Genomic DNA, 9,107 nt, shown 5'->3' with positions numbered 1-9,107 from the left:
ACTATTCCCCCTGCATAATGTGACATAAGTCGATGGAAGCAAATCTGGAAAATTCAGCTTCTTACACATTGCCCACCTCCACCAATCCCTTTGAACCAAAGCCAACGTCTCCACCTCCATGACAACCTAATAATACCTCCCTCACTTCCTCACTTCCTCCACACCTTAGCTCCAAGCTTTCTCTTGAGTCTTGATAGCACTTCTCCCCCTTAGAGAACAATAGAGTCAAATCGAGTAGGTTTTTGGTGAGCTCTTGAGTGTTCTTGAGTAAGGTTGTCTTGAGAGCTTTGAATGCCACGAAATTTGTAAGTTTTCTTTCTCTTGATGTCAGTTTGCATGTCGAGTTTTGTTTTCCAGTGTTGGTATGAGATTTGGTGGAGTTTAGAGAAGAACATCATGGTTAGTTTAAAACCAAGTCATTAAAGGATGATTTGAATGTTTAAAAGATTTTAAGTGGAAATTTAGCTTTGACATGTCTGAAATATGATTTGATATGATTTATTATTGTCTTAGAATGATTATGGAAGGTTTAATTGTCTATTAAAAGCATGCCACGATAGGAATTAATTCTATCTTGTTTTGATCATCAAAGCATGTATCGGTTTTGAATAAGTTGGTGATAAGGATTCTTAGCCATGATTAAGTGTTGAGATGAACTTGATTATCCAAGAATTAACCTTAATCATATCATTAAAGACCTTAGTGATTGTTTGTGATTAAAGAAAATCTCATACGAATGCATTGATAGGGATCAATAGTTAAAACACACTTAGGCATCAATTAGAGTGCATGCTACGGGTTGGGACTGTTTAAGCAAGTTTCACTTTGATTTTTAAAAATCCAAGGGTATAGATGATTTTAGAATTTCAAAGATATGAAGTCCATGAAGTTTGGTTAAATATGGAGTTCGTATACAATTAGTGAAAAATTAGGGCCTTAATGGCAAGTTTTGAAAGTCTAGGGGTATTTTTGTAAATATTCATTTTTGAAGCCTTTGATTTTGAACCTTATCCACAGTAGTATTAATTCTAACTTAGTACGCACTTGATTTCAGCTGCTATGACATTTTTTAGATTACTCAGGAAGTTTGTAAGTTGGCCTCTAACTTACACATTGATAGATTATTTATAAATTATTGATAAATATTTCATTCATATTTCAATTATCATTTTGAGCATAAAATATCATGTTATATGATACATTGAGTGCATTCTTACGTGACATGTGATATTTTTCGCTATTTTTGCATATTACATCTATAAATGTTATTTTTACATGAAAGTTTGCTACATATGCACATGTTATGAAAAATATTTTTCAAGCATAGCATGAAAATAATTTTTGTCACGACCCCAAATACTAGGATGGGGAATTATCCTAATGGAACTCCTATGTCCACTTTGGGGTTTAAGAATGGAGTGGTAACCTCTGGGTTGGCAAAGAATAGTCAACGAGCTTCGAATGTGTTCTTTTCAAAGAATGCCGGAGCAAAGTCAATATGTTATGACACCTAATGCTGGTGGGTGTACATGTTAAGATGTTATGTTATATTTACCAATGCATTGAAAATGAGTCTGTAGATAACGTAGTCTTAAAATAAGTTGTACTACGGTCACCGGTAGGTACTCACAGTGCATATGAGGAACTGTAACGTTACCACACATTATGATATTATATGGATTGTTAATAATTTTTATGATGAAGTTATGTTTTCAAAAATGGAAGTAAAAATGTTCATTGAATGAAAACATGTGTCTCCATTTCTCTAAAAATATTAAGGAATCTGGATGAGAGACATGCATATTGATTTTTCTGCATTTCATCTATATTTATCATTCTTCATGCTTAATTAATCTTTGTGCATATTGATTGTTTAACTTATTGAGATTTTGAGTAAATCTCACCCTTTGTGGGACTACTATCATTCCACTCAAAATGGTAGAAGTTGTGTCAGATCTCGAGGAGGATAAGCTCGATGGAGCGCTTGATCCGGCTGATTGAGGAGGAGCCAGACCTTGAGAGGAGATTGCATGTAATCCTGATGTTTATAGCCCAAGTTTTTCATGCTTTAGAACGCATGAAGTGGATGATTTGACTATGAACCTTAGTTGTACTAAGATTATACTACATTTGGTACTTTGAACTTGATGATCGCTAATGAATTGGGATGTTTTTAGTTATTCTTGCATAAGTTATACTTTCACATTTATTTCTGCTACGATTATTGCATACTGCTAGTTGCATACTTGGATGCATTGCATAATAACTGTCATGTATGAGGGTATGTAACCTTGTGTTGCATGTTCTGACGCTCTAAGTCTCCATTCCATCCCAAGTGAAGGTTGGGGGCGTCACAAGGTTACTCGGCCTAAGCAAGCAGGAGGATGCCTTGACCTCGTAAATGTGGCCGAGTAAGGTTACTTGGCCTAAGTGTAGTGGGAAGATACCTTGACCACGTAAGTGTGGGCGAGTAAGGATACTTGGCCATAGTGTAGAGGGAGGATGCCTCGACTGCATAAATGTGAGCGAGTAAGGATACTCCGCCGGAGTGTAGCGGGAGGATGACTCGACCACGTAAATGTGGGTGAGTAAGGTTACTCAGCCTGAGTGTAGCAGGAGGATGTGTCGACCGTGTAAATGTTGGTGCATAAGGTTATTCGGCCTGACTGTACTGGGGAAGTTGCCTTGATCGTGTAAATGTGGGCGAGTAAGGTTACCTAGCCTGAGTGTAGTGGGTGGATGCCTCAACTGCGTAAATGTGAGTGAGTAAGGTTACTCGGCATGAGGGTAGTGGGAGGATGCCTCGACTGCGGAAATCTGGGCAAGTAAGGGTACTCAGCCTCAAAGTAGCGGGAGGGCAGGAGGGTGCCTCGACTACATAAATGTGGGCTAGTAAATAGACATCACTTTGAGTTTCTTCCTTTCTCATCTTCGTTTTGGTGGGCTAAAGTGTAGCAAAAAGTATAAGAAGAGAAGTTGCTGTAAATTCCGCCAAGTCTTTTATGGCATTAAAATTATTACATAGAAAAGTTATAGAAAATACTTCTATAGATGCTCTGCATTCCATGGATTTGGTAACCCTTTGGTGTCTTTTAGGCGATAGCTTCCTCGGCAGTTGTAACTCCAGTCTCCACATAGGGCCCCTCTCACCATGGTCCGAGCTTTCACTCCTCTGTGGTAGTAACTCCCGTCTCCTTGAGAACCAAGTCTCCCACCTTGAAGGATCTTGGCCTAACCCTCTTGCTGAAGTACTGCTCCGTCTTCCTTTTGTGGGTGGCCATCCTAACCTCTGCGTCGGCCCTTATTTCTTCAAATAGATCCAAGCTTTACTCTAACGCTCTGATGTTTTGCTCGGGGTTGAAGTTTTGTGCCCTGTAGCTTGCCATCCCCACCTCGATAGGTATGACCGCTTCAGTCCCACAGGCTAGGGTGAAGGTGTTTCCTCGGTTGGTGTCTTGGTTGTTGTCTTGTATGCCCACAGGATTCTCGAAAGTTCCTCCACCCAGACTCCTTTATTTTCTCCTAACCTTCTCTTCAACATCCCCAATATTGTTTGGTTTGTTACTTCGACTTGCCCATTAGCCTATGGATGACCCAAGGAAGAAAATCTGACTTCGATTCTGAGCTGGGCACACCAATTTGGGTAGTGCTCGGAATCGAACTACTTGCCATTGATAGAAATGATACTCTAGGGTATTCCAAATCAACAAACCACAACCTTGCACAGGAACTTTGTAATGTTCTGAGAAGTTATCTTTGCCATTGCTTCAGCCTCCACCCACTTCGTGAAGTAGTTGACGATGACAATAATGAACTTTGCTCCCCCTTTGCCATGCAGTAGAGGTCCTACTAGGTCTATCCCACACTAGCAAATGGCCATGGGGAAGTGATAGATTTCAGCTCCTCGGGTGGATTGTTCAGGACTAGGGCATGCAACTGGCATTGTGAGCATCTCTTAGTGAATTCCATCGCGTCTTTAAGAACATGTGGCCTGTAATACGTGGCCCCCACGATCTTTGCCACAAGGGCTCTTCCTCCTGAATGGTTTCCACAAACCCCCGTGTGTATTTCTTCCATAATGTACTTTGCTCCTTCTTTCGACACACATCTTAGGAGAGGGGTTGAAAATCCCCATTTATATAGCATACCATCGATTATAGGGAATCAGGTAGCTTTGTTCCTGACTTTCTTGTCTTCCACTTTAATGGTTGGGAGCTCTTCGGTCGCCAAGTACCTGACAATGTCGCTTGCCTACTTCGACGGGCTTGCACTTATTTCCAAAACCTCAACCCCAATAGCTAGTGTCTCTATGATGAGGGAAATGGGTTTTTATATAGCGGGAGTATGCTTCAACTGCGTAAATGTGGGCGACTAAGGTTACTCAGCCTAAGCATAGTGGGAGGATGCCTCGACCTTGTAAATGTGGGCGACTAAGGTTACTAAGCCTAAGTGTAGTGGGAGGATTCCTTGACCGTGTAAATGTGGGTGAGTAAGATTACTAGGCCTAAGTGTAGCGGAAGGATGCATTAACCACATTTACGCAGTTCACATGGCGAGCAAAGTTGCAATGTGGGCAACTAGTTACGACACTGGCCATGATGAGCAACCAACCCAAAGGCGAGACCACTCAAATGGCAAGAAAAAAGGTGGCGAACAAAGATGGCGAGACCACACAACTGAATATGGAGAGCAAAGTTGGTGAGCAACAATGAACGTACAGACACGTACACAGACATATCATCACTAGCGCCATGATGAGCAAAGGTGGCGAGCAACCAACCTTGGGAAAAAAGAGCTCAGGCGCTAGAATTACTATCTGATGGAGCATGGCGAGCAACAAAACCCTGACGAACACACCATCTCCTATTACGGGCAACATGCAAAACACGGGTTATCTCATTGCCCCAATGGCAATCAACCAAATCAACTCCTCTAGGTGAGCAACAACAGCAACTCCTCTCGGCGAGCAAAAATTTAGCAATCTCAGCTGTGCAAGATTATTGCTACTAAAGCACTCAAGGATGAACAATTTATCCATGCAAAAATCATTTAGAAGCAAACAATCCCAATTTTATCCACTGAAACTCCTTGAGGTTCTACAAGAATCTGAGTGGCTACACGCCTCGAGAATATACTTTACAAAAATTGCCCTGTGGCATAGAACATCAGCTACAAAAGCCCCTCCTAGGTGTCGTCCAGGCTTCTTAATCTGTTTGCATAAGAATAGACCGCTCAGTATCGATTGTAGGCATCCCGGGCCTCCATTAATGCTAAAGCATGGCCGCCCGTGGGCATCGCCTGGGTGTCACTAGCCTTCATCACACTCTAGCGGAAGGGCACAAGTTTACAAATCTTAAACTTGTAATTTGTATTACACTAACCTATTTGGTTTTTGGTGAAAACCCCTCAGGGCTATCAAACTCAGCCTCCTGCCACAACAATGCGGTCGAGCATCCCCCTATACATAAATGACGAATCCAAAGACTCGCGGTGCCCTCGAAAAAGGGCGCGGAGGTTAATAGACCATGCCGCCCTTACACACCAATGACGAGTCCAAAGATTCGCGGTGTCCAGGAAAGAGGGAGCGGACGTCATAGGCCATACCGCCCTTAAACACCAATGACAAGTACAAAGACTCGTAGTGCCTAGGAAAAAGGAGCGCGAAGGTCAACAGACCACACTGCCCTTGAACACCAATGACAAGTACAATGACTTGCAGTGCCCAAGAACAATGAGTGCGGAGCTCAACAGACCACGCCACCCTTAAACACCAATGATGAGTACAAAGACTCACAGTTCCCAGAAAAAATGAGCGCGGAGGTCAACAGACCACGCCACCCTTAAATACTAATAACGAGTACAAAGATGCGGTGCCCAAGAAAATGGGCTGAAGGTCAACAGACCACGCCACCCTTAAACACCAATGACGAGTACAAAGACTTGCGGTGCCCAGGAAAAGGAAAAAGGTTAGGAACCGCCCGACCCCACTCACACCTCGCTGAAAGTCAACAGGCGGGATAAGTCATCAGACTACCCCGATCTCCCTCGTGATGAGTCATTGATAGGCGGGAAATGTCAAGGACCGCCCGACTTCCCAAGGGCCTAACATGTGGGCAAGTCTCTGGATTGCCTGAGCTCTCTCACCTAGACAACAATACAAGCACAACATCTTCTCTAACAAGCACTGAGTGTTTATGCTCTCCCCAAAACCACCGCTAGCGGGTTACCTTCGGGAACTAGACACTGAGCTCCACAACTGCATCATGCGGGTCTCCTTTGGGAAAGAGTCGACGGGCTCGGCAACTGCCTAATGTGGACCCAGGGAGTTGACAAGCTTCCTGACCACTTAAGCGCGGGTTACTACCAACAAACACCAACAACAAAATGAGAACACCAACATAAATACACATCGTAGAGCAGAAAATCCATTACTATCAACAAAAGCAAAAAACGATCACAATAAGACACACAAAAAACCAATCATGAAAATATGCATTCTTCGTCGACAATAAACAATCTCTCAGGCAAACATCCACACAAACAAACAAACTTAAAATCGAGCTCCACTCTCACACCTAATGCGGTCGAGTGCATCTCCCACCAAAATCGAGCTTCGCACTCGCCCTTAATGTGGTTGAGTACATCTCCGGCAAAAATCGAGCTCCGAGCTTGCCTCTAATGGGGTCGAGTACATCTCTTGCCAAAATCAAGCTCTGCACACATACCTAATGCGATCGAGTAAATCTCCCACTCAAGTAGAGCTCCACGCTCACACCTAATGAGGTCGAGTACATCTCCGGCCCAAGCAAAGACCCACGCTCTCACACCTAATGCAGTCAAGTACATCTCTTGCCAAAATCAAGCTTGGTGCTCGCACCTGATGTGGTCGAGTACATCTCACGCCTATCTCTCCAAGCTGAGCTTCTCACCACTTAGCGCAAAACAAATAGAAAACCAAGGACCGAACAACAAACCAGGACCGAACAGGAAACCAGGGATCAATTTTCAAAATTTATTCTACAGATTATTGATTTGAAGATTCTCAAGACCTTCTTGTCCAGCAAATCACCCTTAAGAATCACGGGCATCTATAGGTGTCAAATCAGCCTAAAATTTAGCCTTGAGATAAGGTCGAAGATCAAGCTTAGAGATAAAGTCAAGAAGAGATAAGACAAGTTGACTCAGATTCCTAAGAGGAAAGACACACAGACTTCTAAAAGGAAAAGACTTCACAAGGCAAGTTGGACTCAATCAAAGAAATAGACCTCTATATATATGAGGAGATCCCAACAAAACGAACAGACTTTCCACAAGCTCTCTACACAAAATCTCTCCATAGAAGCTCCATATGCCAAATTCCACCACACATAGCGACTCCAAATGATCTTTCCTAAACTCCTCCATTGTATTGTGAGATATGTGCGGCTATGAGAGATCGTAAAATCACCAATCATAGTGAATTTCACCCCCAAACAATCAGTGGACGTAGACATTATGTCAAACCACGTAAATCTCTATATCTCTCTTTATTTATTTTTATTTGCTAATTATTTATTACATATGCTTTAGATGAACGCGAAGAACAATGTATTGACACCCGAACCATCATCGTGGGCCGAGGATGATTCTTTCCTCTCTTCCGGTCTGTTGTGCAAATTAAGACATTAACATGGATGTTTCTTATTCCTAGTCTAAGAGAAGCATTTTCGGTTCATATCTATTTTTTATTATTATTTAGATTTTCTAAGTTAGTGGTTTTTATACTTGGACTTAATTGATCGAGAGCCATCGGTACACCAGAAGTTAAGTCGTTGATGAATAAAAAAACCTAGGTTTCGGATTCATGAGCAATCGAGCACCCAATATGTTGACATGCTGTAAATTAAATACTAGCAACCATATCTTTTTTTTTTTAATAAACAAACTTTCATTAATAAAGAAGTCAATACATAGCAGCTTGATCAAACCAAAGGGCATGATCTACAAAACCTGGGACAGATTCCCACCACATAATAATGTCATCAACGTTCCAAGCAAAACGTGCCAAATTATGAGCTACCCTATTACCATCCCAATAAACATGTTGAACTTGCAATTCTGGAAAATGCCTCATCAATTCCTTAGTATCCTTGCTCATATTTCCATTTGGAGAGAAAGACTCTTGAGTACCTAGTAACTCATGAACCAAAGATAAGCAGTCTGTTTCTACCACCAGATTTGGAATACTGAGTGGTAGACAAAGCTGTAAACCTCTTAGCACAACTATCAGTTCAATAGTAACAGGTGCATCCACAACATCTTCAACTTTAGTCGTAGCTGTGACGCCCCCAAATTCCGCTTGGGATCGGACGGACATTTGAAGCGTCGAGACATGCAACACAAGGTTACCTGCCCCCGTTCATGACATATAAGATGCAATATTCCTAACATGCATCTAGCATTATGCAATATTCGCAGCGGATAATTTTTTTTTTCTTCAGCAATACTATGCACCAAACTGAAATATCCCAAATACTTAAAACATTCTTCATACATAATGACATACTCAAAAACTGATATCACAACACTAGTCCGAAAAGGTTGTGATCAAAAGAGTGATGGAGATTGAACTCCACAAATACAAGTAGTAATCTGAGGTAACTACTGTACGAACACCTACATCGCATCGTCGCTTAGGTGACCGTTTCCAGTTGGTCGATTCCTGATTCTCCTTCAGATCCTGTAAAAGATCTACCATTCGGGGGAATGGTAGTTGGGACTACCACAGTGAGATTTGATTACAAATCTCAGCAAGTTAACAGGAAACTTCCACACAGGTTAATGATGCATGCATGGCAGTAAAAGCATGAATGCATAATCAAATCGTAAGTAATCATAGCATAACTTGACATACAACATAACATAACTGGCATAACTTAAACTGAAACTGAAGCTTAGCATGAACGTGACTTGAAACATAACATGGACTTGAAACATAACATGAACGTGAACATGCATAATTTGAACTTGAACTTGAGCATGACATAACATAAATGTGAACTTGGAACATAACGTAAACGTGAACATAACATAACATGAACTTGGAACATATTCTTGTCTCATGGGAT

The sequence above is a fragment of the Juglans regia genome, chromosome 10 (assembly GCF_001411555.2).
Source record: "Juglans regia cultivar Chandler chromosome 10, Walnut 2.0, whole genome shotgun sequence".
Lineage (NCBI taxonomy): Eukaryota > Viridiplantae > Streptophyta > Magnoliopsida > Fagales > Juglandaceae > Juglans > Juglans regia.
This window is presented reverse-complemented; position numbering follows the sequence as displayed.